Below are 16828 nucleotides of genomic sequence, written 5' to 3'. Positions count from 1 at the left end.
CTCTGTCTGTGCATTTTTTTAGATATGCAAAAAAAAAATGTTCATTTAAAAAAGGTGTTTTTACAGGAGGTGTGGCAGGCATGTGGAAAGCTAGATGAACATATTTTTTGAGAACACAAACCTTGTAGCCCATTTGCGTCATAGACTGTTTCCTCTACCTGTGTGTATGAATGGTCCTATTCAACATTTTGCAACTGGCCTCAGGTTCTGGAAGCTACTGGATCACTAGAAAGTAGTTTTGCTAAATTTGCTATGATGCTCAGAGGTTCTCTATGATGGAGTATGACTGATGATTGAATTCCCGATAAAAGGACCACAGCCCATTTCATTCTCCATTATCCACAGAGGGAAGGGGTCTTCTTTGTCTTTGCTGTATTTTTTTTCCTGGTAGGATTTTCTAGATCTGTGCTTTCCAATACAGTAGCCACTGGGTATTTGGGCACTTACGATGTGACTACTTGTAACTGAGATGTGAAGTAGGTATAAAATACACACTGAACTTTAAAGACTTAGGACAAAAAAAATCAAAATATCTCATTAATAATTTTTATATTGATCACGTGGTGAAATGATAATATTTTGGATATATTGAGTTAAAGTAGATTATAAAAATTAATTTCACCTGCTTCTTTTAACTTTTTTACGGTATTACCGCAATATTCAAAATTACATATATGGCTTATATTATATGCTACTGGACAGTGCTGGTCTAGAACACCAAGAATCTGATTCTTGAGATCCAACTTGAGAAGATGACCAGCTCTGAAAGTTGCCATTTATGACTCTGCCCTTGAAAATGCCCTATGCAGGGAAGTAGGAGAGCTTTGTAGTCAGGATACTATCACAGATTGAGCAGAAGTCTGAAGAATGTCCAGGGCCTCCCTGGTGGCGCAGTTGTTGAGAGTCCGCCTGCTGATGCAGGGGACACGGGTTCAGGCCCCGGTCCGGGAGGATCCCACATGCTGCGGAGCAGCTGGGCCCGTGAGCCATGGCCGCTGAGCCTGCGCGTCCGGAGCCTGTGCTCCGCAACGGGAGAGGCCACAACAGTGAGAGGCCCGCGTACCACCAAAAAAAAAAAAAAAAGAACGTCCAAAACTAGCACACCAGCCTACCCCAGGGAAACCCTACAAATAGAAACAGGTTCTCGTCAGCAGTATTTAGCTGAAACTGCAACTGAATTAATCTTCCTAGAAGCCCACCCTCAAATGCTACCCTGATTAACACAGCAAGATATGCTGGAGAAAGCAAAGAACAGAAAAAAAATGGGTGTGACACCCAGGAGCACCATTAATATCCATGTAGCTGTGGCCAATCATCTAACTGTGCAGAGGCTCAGTTTTTTTGATAGAGTAAAGCCGATAATCCTTGCCCTGCCAAGCTCACCAGATCAAATGAGTCATTGGACATGATTGGCGTTGCAAGCTCACCATAGCTGTACCAAGAGAACCTTATCAACAAGCATGGGGAAAATGTTGATGCGTCATGATATAGTACTCAGTTCCAAACCAAACTTCAGGTTATTAGGGCAGCATTAGTCCCAGTTTTCTCCCAGGCAAAAGATTTAAATTGCCTATGAATGTCACAGTGGGCCTTGAGTACTTTCATTAATAGCTCTCCAAATCACTCTTAAATGGCAACACAGAATGACTGACAGAAGTCAGAGAATTTGATGTATTTTTTCAGGCCCTGATGTGTTACCTACATGTGCCATCAAACATGAGAACTATCAGTAAAGAGAACTAGCTACTATATAGCCAATCTTCCAACTGTTCTCTCTTGGTCATTGGTCATTATTTACTTTTTGTGGTGGAAGGATGGAGTCCCAGTCCTCTTTGAGAATCTTGTAAAACCCATGGACATTTGCCCCAGCACAACACAGATGCTCACAATTTTAGCACCAGTTCTTGAGATTTCTTGTACCAACACCCCCAGTCTCATTCATAGATATCCCTACAAGACTAGATTGTTTTTTAGCTCCATCTTTCTGTAATGTTGTCTCTCCAACCAGATAAACTGTTCGAAGATAGGGACCAGGTCCTATATTTGTGTGGCATGTAGCTCAGCTTTGCATACAGAGTAGGTGCACAGCATTTATTGGCTAATTCACTGTTGAAACTATAAGGATGGCCAGAAGAAATGATGCACAAACACATAGCAGCCCTACTTGAGATGGAAAAAGTGCAGTTGGCATTTGGACAAGAGCAGAAGAGAGACCAATTTGGCATGGAGCTAGGAAAAGTAAGGTGTTTTTCCCGAGCCCAGGCTCTGGGCATCCTCTGAGGCTAGGAAAAGGCATGAACAGGGAGAGGCCCTATATTTGCTGTCCCATCTCTGGAATTTAAAAGAGACTCCTGGTCAGTAACCTTGCATGTGGAGGGAATCTGGACAAATTGTCAGTGATATAAAATCTGGGAGGGCCTCCCTGGTGGCACAGTGGTTGAGAGTCCGCCTGCCGATGCAGGGGATACGGGTTCGTGCCCCGGTCTGGGAGGATCCCATATGCCGCGGAGCGGCTGGGCCCGTGAGCCATGGCCGCTGAGCCTGCGCGTCCGGAGCCTGTGCTCCGCAACGGGAGAGGCCACGGCAGTGAGAGGCCCGCATACCGGAAAAAAAAAAAAAAAAAAAAAATCTGGGAGGCAGCATAATAGCTACAGAAGAATGCAAAAATTAAGTTCTCACTACCACTCTAAACTATATGAAAGTGACAGCTATTCCATCTCTGATTATTGCTGCCAAAATTGTCAAGAACCACATAAGCAAATCAAGAGCACTATTGTTCTCTTACCCATTATCTTCCTGTGACACATGCAGAACCAGGGCTTTATTATCATCTCAGACATTCCCCCATCTCCTGCCTCCCATCTGTAGGACCATCATCCTAAACTACTCTGGTAGCCAAGCTAGACCTAGGGACTTGAAGAAATCTTGGGAAAGTCTCATTATCTTATCCCAGTGTTTGAAATGAAAGGCAATCTGTCAAAAGAAAAACAGAAAGCTTTTCCTTACAGAAGATTTCAGCTAATACATGTAGAAGGAATAATAAAATTAGAAAATCACCATTTTGCAGCTTCTGCTGTAAACATGTGTTTAGACAGATATCAATAAATGCCAAACCTCCTGGGCGAAATGTTGATGGGAAAAAAGATATTCATATGGTCCTTAAAAATCACCTCCCACACTACTCACCAATGAGGAAGTGGAAAGTGGACCTTTACAGTGAAGAAATATGGCAATCACCCACATTAACCAAGGAATCAAATTTACCATCAAAATACTGGAACAAGCAGAAACTATTTACATCCTGATATGATTCTATAAGAAACCCACAATATCACATGTGAAATGTTCTTGCCCAAAATGTTTCAGCATACAGTCAGACAAACCCAGAATATGGGGCATTCCACAAGACCACTGGTCTGGACGCTTCAAATAAATCCGTGTTGTGGAAAAAATAAATGGCAGGAGGACTATCTAGTTTTAAAGGGCTAAAACAAACATTACAAGTAAATGCAACATGTGACCAGTGATTGGATCCTGAATTGGAAGAAATAAGAAAATATATCTATGGAAGACATTTTTCAGCAACTGGAAAAATTTGAATCTAGATTGTATATTAAAGAATGTTATGGAATTATTCATTTTCTTGGGTGCGATAATGGTATTGTGGTTATGTAGGAGAGTGCCCTTGTCCTTAGGAGGCATACCCTAAAGCAGCGGTCCTCGATGTTTTTGGCACCAGGGACTGGTTTTGTGGAAGAATTTTTCCACGGGGTGGGGGAGGTGATGGGTCAGGCTGTAATGCGAGGGATGGGGGGATGGGGAGAGGCAGATGAAGCTTTGCTCGCCCACCACCGTTCACCTCCTGCTGTGCTGCCCAGTGCCTAACAGGCCGTGGACAGGTACCGGGCCGCAGCCAGCGGGGTTGGGACCCCTGCCCTAAAAAAGTATTTAGAAGTGGAATCTCCTGGTGTCTGAAACTCACTCTCAAAAAATGCGTATGTATTTAATCTGAAAAAATTGTTTATGTATTTGTACTTGTCTACTTCCTCAAAAAACGATCTAAAATCTTGCCACGTTTATAGATATTTCTATGACCATTTTTGTGATCATTTCAGTTATGCTGGAGAATTATTTCATACTTTTGAAGGTGATAGTTAAGTGCAATAAATTATTTTAAATTTTCCATTTAAGTTTTTCAGTAAAATGTAAAACAAGCTAGTTCCTGTAACTAGGCATATTTGTGCCAAAGGTGTCCAAGTTATGAGTAATTCATTGCAATTACTTAAGGTCTTTTCAAGGCAACCAGAAAAGCAAAGCAAATGACGCATGAGCAAAGGGAAATGGAAAACTTGAGAATTTTTACAGACTTCATTTTTCCCTTCTCCTGGGAAAGTTGTTTAATGATCAATAGACCTGGTCACTAAAGCAAGTACTGAAATCTACTTAATTCGGTTACCAATCAAGCAGAACCTGCAGCTTTTTCACTTCCCGTGTTATATCAGTGTATCCAGACTCAAGAGAGTTAACTGCTTCCTTTTGTTCCCACTTTATTTTGTTCCCAACTTAAAGTAGCATTTTCCTCTAATTGTAGTTTTAGGATATGGGTAATCTGCATCATGAGTTCAACCCAGATGGAGAGTTTGAGTTTAATCCTTCACAAAACAGATCAGTGAGGTGGGGTCAGCCCAGGGAAGTGGGACTGGAGAGGTGGGGAGTAGAGGGATTTATATAGGAACACTTTATTGGCTACTTCAGTACCTGGCTGTCAGTATTAAACTGATATTTAATGGGTACCTACATGCTCTACCACGTGCTTAGCTGGGCACCAGGAAGCGTGGAAAAGACTGCGTAGAATGCAAAGTGTTTTGCTGTCTGCTTTTTCTGTATCATTACCTTCCTTCCAAAGGAATTTCAGACTTTCAAATGTGGTGTTTAGAGGGTAGCGAATAGGATGATTGGCTGCTTTTTAATGGTTAAGTTGTAGCCCTTAGAGGGTCTTTCATCCCATTTCCTTCACTGTCCTTCTTTCCAGTAATATTTTGCAGACCTACCTAGCAGCTGTGACCTAGGAAATCGCCTAGTTGTTGTCCAGGTCCCCCGGCCTTCTTTAATTACTTCACCACCATCCAGGGTGATGAAGTAGTTAAAGAAGGGAATATTTCTCCATTAAAGATACACATTATCAAGATGATGCTTTGTCGTGGAAACACTTATATTGAATATAATATAGCAAGTGAAGGAGAGGAATAGCTTCTTGTGAGTAGTTTCTCTACTCAACTCTCCCTCAAACAAGCCCTTTTAATTACACTTATAACTGTACTACCTCTCAGGGGTAGGAGGAGGAAGCAGAAAGTGCATCTATTTTAAAGGCAAAGTCTCACTCAACACCTGAGATGCCTCGAGAAGTAGATGAAGTTGACAATCCTTGATGCAAATGAGCGATTCTATGCAGATAAGTGTTCACTAGAAAAAAAATTAAACAAGCAGATTGTACGCTCATTATCAAAAATAAAGGTATTTGGAAGAGAAAGATTGTTTCAAAAGAATCCCATTCATAGGAAAAGCAAAGCCTTTCTTTCTGAGTTTTTGATATACTGTTTTCTACCTGAATGAAAAAAACATGTAATAAGGCTCAATGAAAATAATTCCATGTAGTAACAAGTAAACAGAGCTGGTCCTTCCAAAAAATGATTCCAGTAAGAATTTACTAATTATTTTTAACTTGTGCATAATTGAATGATCATTTGACCTTCAGAAAAAAACAAACTATTTCAGTTCATGTGGTTTTGGAAAAGTACACTTGGCTTGAGAAGTAGGGTGAAAAGCTGTTATTAGATAGATCTTTGTATTATGTCTGTTGCCCTTGCTTTAAAAAAAAGAAGTGTACATTCTGACCCCAAATCAGTGTTAGAAATTAGGTTCTCAGGGCTTCCCTGGTTGCGCAGTGGTTAAGAATCCGCCTGCCAAGGCAGGGGACTCAGGTTCAAGCCCTGGTCCGGGAAGATCCCACATGCCGCAGAGCAACTAAGCCCATGCACCTCAACTACTGAGCTTGTGCTCTAGAGCCTGTGAGCCGCAACTACTGAGCCCATGTGCCACAACCACTGAGCCTGCGTTCTGGAGCCCGTGCTCCACAACAAGAGAAGCCACCGCTATGAGAAGCCCACGCACTGCAAGGAAGAGTAGCCCCCGCTCTCGGCAACTAGAGAAAGCCCATGCACAGCAATGAAGACCCAATGCAGCCAAAAATAAATAAATAAAATATTTTTTTAAAAAGAAAAGAAATTAGTTTCTCAGATTAATAGCCTTTATTTCTCTTCCACTTAGCTTATTTTCAGAACATTATCACAAGGGAAGAGGCACCGATATTAAAAAAGAAAAGGGCAAAAAAAAAAGACTTTTTATAATGCTAACCTATTTTGGAACCATGTTTTGAAGCAATAGAGTGGCACTTGGTGACATGTCAATCCACATTCAAAGTAAAAGAGGGAAAACACTGTCATGTGTTTCATGGAATAATTCTTAAACAGCAAGTAATTAAATTTTGATTCATTGCAGCCATTAAATTATAATCTTTTTTTGTCACTATCATTTAAAATGTAGTAAAAGCAGAAACATCTTGAAAAAATGAGGAAACAGTGGAGTTTGCCTTAAAAGTCTATTTTGGAGGGGGGAAGAGTTCATACATTTATATCATTCCCGCATAGAGAAGAAGCCTGTTTGGGAAGTTTAGGAAACTTTTTGTACATAGGATGGAACACCCTGCTAGAGACATGTCACTGGCAAATGTTGGCATCCATAAAGCACACAACAGCAAAGAGAGCTGGCAGATTTGGGTAGAATTTTGAACCCATGGGTTGTTTTCAGAGTATTTGCCAATGCTATGTTCTCTGATTCCATGGGTTCCCCAGTCCCTCCCACAGTGCCTGGCAGATGGTAGATACTTGGCATCTATTTATTATATAAACATATGAAGTCAGTATATTTCTTAACATTATGTATATGCATGGGATATCTGGGTTTCTAAGGATCAGTTAAAGTGGTACTGGAGATCCCTAAAGTATCATAAACAAACTAGGTAGCCCTGGTTATTTAATATTCATTTACAGGTATTAAGAAAAGTGTATTCATTTAAAATTTTCTATTAAATTAAGATACAGCCAATACTAGGTAGTAAGTTATCTGTATCCTAGATAAGTCAACCATGCCTGCAAGTAGAGTCGAGTCAAAATGCCTAGATTTTTCCACTCCTAGTTATCTGTCTACCCAAGGGAAAGGAAAACATACATCCATACAAAAAGTTGTGCACAGATGTCCATAGCAGCATTATTCATAATTGACAAAAGTGGAAACAACCCAAACATCCATCAACTGATAAAATGATAAACAGAACACGGACTATCTATACAATGGAGTATTATTCAGCCATAAAAATAAATGAATTACTGACACGTGCTATAAGACAGATGAACCTTGAAAACATTATGCTAAATCACAAAAGGCTGCATATTATATGATTCTATTTATATAAAACATCCAGAATGGACAAATCTATAGAGACAATGTAGATCATTGTTTCCCTAGGCCTGGCAGGGAGTTGGGGTGCTGGGATGGAATGTAGGGGACTGCTAAAAGATATGGAATTTCTTACTGAGGTGGTGAAAATGTGCCAAAATCGATTGTGATTATATGCCTTTGTGGTTATGCGAAAAGCCACGGAACTGTACACTTTAAAAGAGTGTATTATATAGTGGATGAATGATTTCTCAATAAAGGTATTACAAGAGAAAAATGCTGGGTTTGAAACCTGGGACCCTGCCACTTACTAACTTAGGTAAATTACTTATCTGAAAAGGGGCCAATATAGTGTCTCCCTCAGGGGGTTGTTGCTATAATGATTAAAGGAGATAATTCTAGGGAAAAGCCTCAAATATAACAAGCACGTAAGTGGTAGTATCATTTGTTATTATAGGATATTGGCTGATCCACTGCCCTTGCTGTTGTGTTTTGAATCATTTAGGAGACACCACAGGAACATAGCCAGCAGTACAGCTGCATGTGAAAAGGTGACCTGAGCCAACGGCTGCTCTTTAATTAATTAACTAACTGACTTATTTTTATGTTTAGCTTAGTTCTATTTTCTTCTTCCAGTTTTATTGAGATATAATTGACTTACAGCACTGTGTAAGTTTAAAGTGTACAGCATAATGACTTTTACACACTTCATGAAATGATTACCACAATGTTTAATGAACATCCATCATCACATATAGATACAAAATTAAAGAAAGAGAAAAAATTTTTCCCTTGTGATGTTAACTCTTAGAATTTACTCTCTTAACAACTTTCATACGTAACATACAGGAGTATTAATTATATTTATCATGTTGTACATTACATCCCTAGCACAATAGTTATTTATCTTACAACTGGAAATTTGTGCTTTTTGACTGCCTTCATCCAATTCCCTCTCCACTCCGCTCTGGTGACTACACGTCTGATCGTTTTTCTTCTGAGTTAGTTAGTTAGTTACTGAATTACTTAGTCTGTTTTTGGAGGATAATTGGCCTACAGCACTGTGTTAGTTCCTGGTACACAGTATAGTGATTCCATATTTCTATACATGGAATGTATCTCAAAATGATCACCACAATAAGTCTAGTTATGATCTGTCACCATACAAAGATACTACACGATTATTGACTATAATCCCCACACTATACATTTTGTACCTGTGACTCATTTATTTTGCAGCTGGAAGTTTGTACCTCTTAATCTCCCTCACCAATTTCTCTCCCTGACCTAACCCCTCGCCTCTCTCAACCACCTGTTTATTCTCTGTATCTATGACTCTTTCTGTTTTGTTTTGTTTGTTCATTTGTTTTGATTTTTTAGATTCCACATATAAGTGAAATCATACAGTATTTGTCTTTCTCTGACATTTCACTTAGCATAATAATATACAATGGGGAAAAGACGACCCCTTCAATAAAGGGTGTTGGGAAAATTGGACCGCTCCATGCAAAAGAATGAAACTGAACTAGTCTCTCACACAGTTATAAAAATAACTGCAGGTCCCTCCATATTGCTGCAAAAGGCAAGAATTCATTTTTTTTATGGCTGAATAATACTCCGCTGTATTTGCCACTTTCTTTATCCATTCGTGTGTTGATGGACACTTAGGTTGCTTCCATATCTTGGCTGTTGTAGATAATGCTGCAATGAACATAAGGGTGCATGTACCTTTCTGAATTTGTGTTTTCGTTTTCTTCGGACAAATACCCAAAGTGGAATTGCTGGATTGTAGTGTACTTCTATTTTTTATTTTTTGAGGAACTTCCATACTGTTTTCCATAGTAGCCACACCAGTTCCATTCCCACCAACAGTGCATGAGAGTTCCCTTTTCTCCACATTCTCGCCAATGCTTGTTATTTGTTGTCTTTTTTATTACAGCCATTCTGGCAGGTGTGAGGTGACATCTCATTGTCTTTTTTTTTTTGTTTTTTTTTTGTTTTTTTTTTTTGTTTTTGCTGTACGCGGGCCTCTCACTGCTGTGGCCTCTCCCGTTGCGGAGCACAGGCTCCGGACACACAGGCTCCGCGGCCGCGGCTCGCGGGCCCAGCCGCTCCGCGGCATGCGGGATCCTCCGGGACCGGGGCACGAACCCGTGTCCCCTGCATCGGCAGGCGGACTCTCAACCACTGCGCCACCAGGGAGGCCCTCATTGTCTTTTTTGATTTACATTTCCCTGATGATTGGTGTTGCTGAGCATCTTTTTGTGTCTGTTGGTCATCTCTGTGTCTTCTTTGGAAAAATGTCTTTTTAGGTTCTCTACCCTTTTTTTTTTTAATCACTTTGTTTCATTTTTTGATGTTGAGTTGTATGAATTCTTTGTATTTTTGGATATTAACTCCTTATCAGATATATAATTTGCAAATACCTTCTCCCATTAAGTAGGCTGCCTTTTCATTTTATTGATTATTTCCTTCACTGAGCAAAATGTTGTTAGTTCGATGTAGTCCCATTTGTTGAGTTTTGCTTTTGTTTCCCTTATATGAGGAGACATCTAGAAAAAATATTACTAAGACTTATGTCAGAGAGTGTACTGCCTAGGTTTTCTTCTGGAAGTTTTATGGTTTCAGGTCTTACATTTAAGTCTTTAATCCATTTTGAGCTTATTTTTATAACTGTGTGAGAGACTAGTTCAGTTTCATTCTTTTGCATGGAGCAGTCAAATTTCCCCAACACCATTTATTGAAGGGGCCATCTTTTCCCCATTGTATATTCTTCCTTCCTTTGTTGTGGATTAATTGCCCATATAAGTGTGGGTTCATTTCTGGGCTCTCTATTCTGTTCCATTACTCTATGTGCCTGTTTTTGTGTCAGTACCTTACTGTTTTGATTACTGTAGCTTTGCAGTGTAGTTTGAAATGAGGGAGCATGATACCTCCAGCTTTATTCTTCTTTATTTTGATAGAGAGTACACTGAATCTTTAGATTGCTTTGGAGAGTATGGTCATTTGAACAATGTTAATTCTTCCAATACATGAGCCTAATATACCTTTCCTCTGTTTGTGATGTCTTCAATGTCCTTCATCAATGTCTTATAGTTTTCCAAGTACAGGTCTTCTACCTCCTTAGATGGATTTATTCCTCATTATTTTATTCTTTTTGATACTATTGGAAATGTGATTGTTTTATTAATTTCTCTGACAGTTCACTGTTAGTGTATAGAAATGCAACAGATTTCTATATATTGATTTCGTATCCTGCAACTTTACCAAAATTGATGTTCTTTAGATTTAAATAAAGAAACAGAGAGACTAGAGTAACTGACTGTGAGGCCTAAATTTTCAAGGTCACAGGGGCTGAACAAGCCTTGTGCAAATAAAAGTGATGAGGGAGCAGAAATACCTGTGAGGGAACAGAGAAGAACACAGAGGAGATGCTCACCAGAAGGTGAGATGCTGGGAGTAAAGTTGAGGTTGGCCAATACCTAGAATCGTCTGAAGTCCTGGTAACTTCCTTGTCTAATTCCAAGCCATTCATAGCCATGCAGTGTGCCACCACCACTGTGTGAGGCAGTGTAACTGAGTACTAAATAGCAGAGGTACTGCCATCACATTGCAGAAGTCCAAGTCCCACTTTCCAATCCCAGCATTCCACTTACCAGACTCATGACTTTGGGCAAGACCTATATTGGCCCCTTTTCAGGTAAGTAATTTACATAAACTCTCTGAGCCTCAATCTCCTCATCAGCCAAATTGGTATCATTACAGAACTTCGCTCACTGCCTTGTTAAAGGAATGAAATGAGACAATGCATCTAAGTGCTCAGCACGTAGTAAATACTCAATAAATGAGACACTATTAGTTAACACTACAGTCTTTATTATTATTATTATTACTATTAATGCAACTTTACTCCTTGTACACAAAGGCATTTAATCAAATAGCTGGTTATGCAAAGCTGTTCACACAGTGAAGTCCTCTAGCTGAAAAGTAGTTTGTATAAAACGATACTAGAAAGGGGAAATTTTTTTGGGGGGGGACCATGCCACACGGCTTGCGGGATCTTTGTTCCCCAACCAAGGATTGAACCCGGGCCCTCAGCAGTGAGAGCACGGAATCCTAACCACTGGCCCACCAGGGAATTCCCAATAGTGGAAATTTTATAAAGGAGTTATTTACTCAGTCGTTTCTTTTGCTGATGATGGAACAGACATCTAAAGATTCAGTGGTTCTTCCAGTTCACAGAGACACACAAAGGCTATGTGGGGTTGAGAAACCAGGCTTCCTGACCCTAGGCAGGAGGTAAGTCCACTGACTCTCAGATCTTTGGGATTGAAACTACTAAATTAAAGTAGCAAACTTTTCTACCTAGTCTCTTAATCAGCTCTTTATTTTTAGTTTTTAAACAGGAGTCAAGATTAAAATCCTAATGCTATTTACTTTTTATTATATCAATTTTTATTTCTGTAAATTTTATTATATACATTATAATAAATTAAATCCATTTATTTTAGTTAGGTTTTATTCCACTGAGCTTTTGGCTGGTCCATCAATATAGCCAAGTTCCAACAGGAAAGAGACACTTTTCCGTGGTGAAATCACAAGAATGTCCTGGGTTCCCAGTGACCTAACCTGTTCTGTTGCTGTGACCCAGAGAAAAAATTCCTGAAAGAGGAGCAACAGTGGAGTCATTCCACGGCTGACTTATTTTTTTTCACATGACAATAATACCAATTATCCTAGAAATGGGAGGGGGGAAAAAAACCAAAATCCTTACTTTTTTTGGTCAGATTTCCCAGAGGAGCAAGCATGGCACAGTTCCTTTTTCTTTTCTGCAATTATTTTCAAATTAATTTGCTCCTGGCCCAGTTTACTTTTATTCATTTCTATAGCCATTGAATCACACCCAAATGAGCTTCCTCTTTCTATTGTTAGACAAATTTTCTCAAAATATTTAAAAACTTTCTGCTTCCTCTCCATTCTGTTTTGTGGGTGAAGCGTTTTATTCAGACTCTTTCCTCTGAGTCTTCTTGAGTTACAAAGTTAAATGATAATCCGTGGGTGGGAGACTTTGAGAAAGTTTTGACAATCGTAGGAAGACAGTTTGTGAGATGACATTTATTGTCTCTCATTGGCTTATCTATGGATGTGCCTGTGGTGTCTTGTATGTTACACTTAGTAAATTGTCATTAATAATGAAGATGATGATGATAAACACATTATATTAGAGACCATTTATTGAGGTCTTCCTATGTGTTAAGTGATTTACATAGGTCATTCTATTTAATCCTCATCGCAGTCCTAAAGGGTGGATTTTATTAACCCTATTTGATAGATGAATTCCAAAATTTAAGTAAGTTGCCCAAGATCATTCAACTTGTAAGCAGCAAGGGCTCTCTGAGTCCTAAGCTCTTATTCATTATATCCATTCCTCTCAAACTGTGGTCCTCAGACCAGCAGCAAGAGCAGCACCTAGGAAATTGTTAGAAATGCAAATTTTTATGCTGCATCCCAGATCTGCTGAATCAGAAATTCAGGGAGTGGGGCCCAGCAATCTGTGTTTTAATCAGCTCTCTGAAAGATTCTGATGGATGCTGAAGTTAGAGAAACAGCTGCAGCATGCTATGTTTTATAGGCACAAAGGCATCACACCTGTAAGGAGGGAAGTGACTCCAGGACCTTTGCCTGGCCAGGGACTGGCTGGGACCTGTGGCTTCCTGTCTCTCACAGGGAGGTCTGAGACTTCCTGTGGCTCCAAAGGCCCACAGATCTCCAGGGGTTGGGTGGTTGGCCTTTCTCTGAATTCCCCTGGACAGCTAGCATATGACCTCTGTCTGTGCCTGAACCCTAAGTGGTTATCATCACCGTCCAATTCCTCCCTGACCCCATGCAAGACCACTCTCATACTTTTCTAGAGACAAGGGAGAACAGTGAGTGTGAAGGTTGAGATGCAGAGTCCCCCTCTGGTGCTCAGACTCACCATGGTCCAGCTGTGCCCCCAGCCAAACCACATCGTCTGACACTACAAAGGATGCTCTGTACATCTGCTGACCTGTTGTGACCCCCAGCCTGCCTCTAGTGATAATGCTGGAACAGAAAGATGTATTTATGTTAGTTTCCCATTGTTGCCATAAAAAATGATCAGAAACTTAATGACTTAACAAACACAGATTTATTATCTTATGGTTCTATAGGTCAGAAGACCAACGTGGGTCTCATTGAGCCAAAACCAAGGTACATTCCTTCCTTTCTGGGGACTCTAGAGGAGAATCTGTTTCCTTGCCTCTTCAATCTTCCAGAGACTGCCCACATTCCTTGGCTTGTGGACCCTTTCTCCATCTACAACATCAATAATGTTGCATCTCTCTGACCATTCTTCAATAGTCACATCTCCCTCTGACCACAGCCAAGAGGTGTTCTGCTCACCTATGTAATTAGATTGAGCAGGGCAATCTCCCCATCTCAAGGACCTTAACTTAATCACATCTGCAAAATCCCTTTTGCCACATAAGGTAACGTATTTATAGATTCTGAAATTAGGACGTGGACGTCTCTGGAGCCATTATTCTGCCTACCAGAGTCTTCTCTTGTAGCACAGAGCACAGCATTCTTTTTCGGAGACTATAGTTGCAAATTCCAAGAGATAGGAGCAAGAAGAGAAAATGAATTCATATATTATTTGCCATTTAGAGGACTATACAAAGCCATGTTTCCTTGATTCCAAGACCATTTACTGAAATATATACCCTGCTTTGAAAAAAAATTTTTTTGAGGGAAAAGGAAGCACTACCATATAATATGTATCCCTAGCTCACAAGATACAACCAGAATTCAGAAACAATACAATAAGATATGGAAATGTGTTGCAGAATCAAAGTGATACCATAGTAAAACCAGCTAGTGTTTATTTCCTTTCTTATACCTATATATTTGGTCTCAATAAAATATGATTATGAAGTAGGCAAGGTGGGAGACTCAGGTGCATAGAAGCTTAATTACTAAACCTAAAGTTTCCTAAATAAATGCTGGGACCCAAAGCTAATCTTTGAGCCTGATGCCAGGACCTCTCTATTACTTGAGGCACATCTTCCCAGAGAGACATTACTTCCTCAGTGATCTCCAATCTTTGGGTCACAGACCCCTGGGGAACCAGTGATTACAAGCATTGGGAGTTCATTCAAATGTTAAGCATTGCCTGAAGCCCAAAAAGGTAATATGTTTCTAAACCTTTCAAATACATACAGGAACTGATGTGATTTAATACGCAGTTTCCTTTGCTAATGTACTGCCTTCAAAGCAGCATCTTGACGTTTCATTTTCCAAATAAGTGGTTACTAAAAGTAAAACTTCTATTGTAGGAGCATCTGAAATATAAATGTATGTTTATACTATATATATATATATATATATATATATATATATATATATTTCCCTTTTCCAATTGATTTCTTGTTGAAAAAGTTGGGAATCATTCTTCTCCATCATTTCATTTGACTTTCCATCTTTACAGCCAGGAGGGTCAGCCAGATGGATATAACAGCACCTCCATCCAGTGCTTATGTGACGATCCACTTTAATTCATCCAACAAGTATTTATTGCATATCCACTAGGTGCTGAGCACAATTCCAGGCACCGAAGATACAACAGAGAAGAAAACAGATGAAGATTCTTGCCCTTGTGGAACTGACATTAAATAATATAAAACATGTGAAATACTTAGAACATTGCTTGGTACCTAGGAATAGCTCAAGAATTATTAGTTCTTATGATTATTATAATTATCAACTTATGTAATATCTAAAATGAGTATTCCAGAGTATTTTTTAAAAATAGGACACATTCCTCTGTATATTTAGAGAGTAAAAATGAGAAGTCCAAAGAGGCAGAAACATTTTGCCACGGGGTTCTTTCATTAGGCATTCTTTAGCATCATTGTGTGGTGAAATCACTGGTTTGGAAAGTCTGCTAACTGCGGCTTTTTAATTTGTGTGTGTGTGTGTGTGTGTGTGTGTGGCCACGCGGAGCAGCTTGCAGGGATCTTAGCTTCCCGACCAGGGATTGAACCTGGGCTCCAGCAGTGGAAGCACCAAGTCCTAATCACTGGACCACCAGGGAATTCCCTAACTGAGGCTTTTTAGTTTTGCTAGTTTGTGCTGCAGTCAATGAGAAAAATTTATACCGAGAGAAATTTTCATTTTGTTTGCCTTTTTCTTCTCCTCTTGTTCAAATAGTTTCATCTTGCTTCTCTCCCACCTTCAGAGCCGAATGATGTTGTGCACTAGTGTTGAGGCCACGGACACCAGCCTTCTCGGGACCCTTCGTGGCCTCACCACTGTGGCACAGCCCTCGTCCAGCTTTGACGGCTGCTGACACGCAGGGTCTCACTGCTTCCGGTTCATCTGTCACCGAGAGGAAGCCTGGTTTCCCCAGCTCCTCTCTCTTACCCCACAGCCCACCGCAGGTCCACAGAAGCCTATGGTTTAGCTGTGCTTGAGTCACATTGCCATCCCTGGTCCAATCAGCTGTAACTGGAAGTTCAGGCAAAACCGGCTTGTGCATCAGAACCTCTTAAAGCAATGCTTGGTGGGCCCACCCTCAGACTCAGGAGGTCTTGGGTGGGGCCCAAGAATTTGCATTTCTAACAAGTTCCCCAATGCTGCTGATGCTGCTGATTCAGACAGTTTATAGATGCTGGCTCTTGTAAACCAAGCCGCTAGCTGTACTCCTTTGTACCTGTGCTGGGAGGGACATTTTTCTCTTAGCAATGCTGGAGGCAGGCATGGCAAGCTCCGTGACAATTCCAGTACAGCCTACCATTTTCCTTTCTCCACACTTACCATCCATTCATATTCCCGATGTTCTTGAACAGTGGTGATTGGAGAGAAAGATGGGAAGAAGCTAGAGTGCGCCAAAAGAAGTTCAGAGCAAGTAAAAGATGATTTATGGGCCTTTGGGAAGAGAAAGGAAGGAATAACGTAAAAAATCACCGTCCTAGCTTCTCTTCTAAATCCTAACATTGATGCCCACCCACCCTGGAGAGGGTCTTCTGCTTTACTCAGTCCACCAATTCAAATGCACTAGACAGAGAGGCTTTTCCTGCTCAATGCACCTTCCTGCCTCCTTCCTTTCACAGGTTTCAAATCTGTATTACGGTCTGGAGGCTTTCAATGCCCGTTCCTTTGTATTCCCTTGTCCCTTTAGTTTTCACAGGTGTTACCAGCAATAAATCTCTTGTATTTCTGTTTACATCTTGGCATCTGTTTCTTTTTAAATTAATTTTTATTGGACTATAGTTGTTTTACAATGCTGCGTTAG

Source organism: Mesoplodon densirostris, chromosome 10, assembly GCF_025265405.1.
Source record: "Mesoplodon densirostris isolate mMesDen1 chromosome 10, mMesDen1 primary haplotype, whole genome shotgun sequence".
In the NCBI taxonomy this organism is placed as follows: domain Eukaryota; kingdom Metazoa; phylum Chordata; class Mammalia; order Artiodactyla; family Ziphiidae; genus Mesoplodon; species Mesoplodon densirostris.
Note: the sequence above shows the minus strand (reverse complement) of the source record.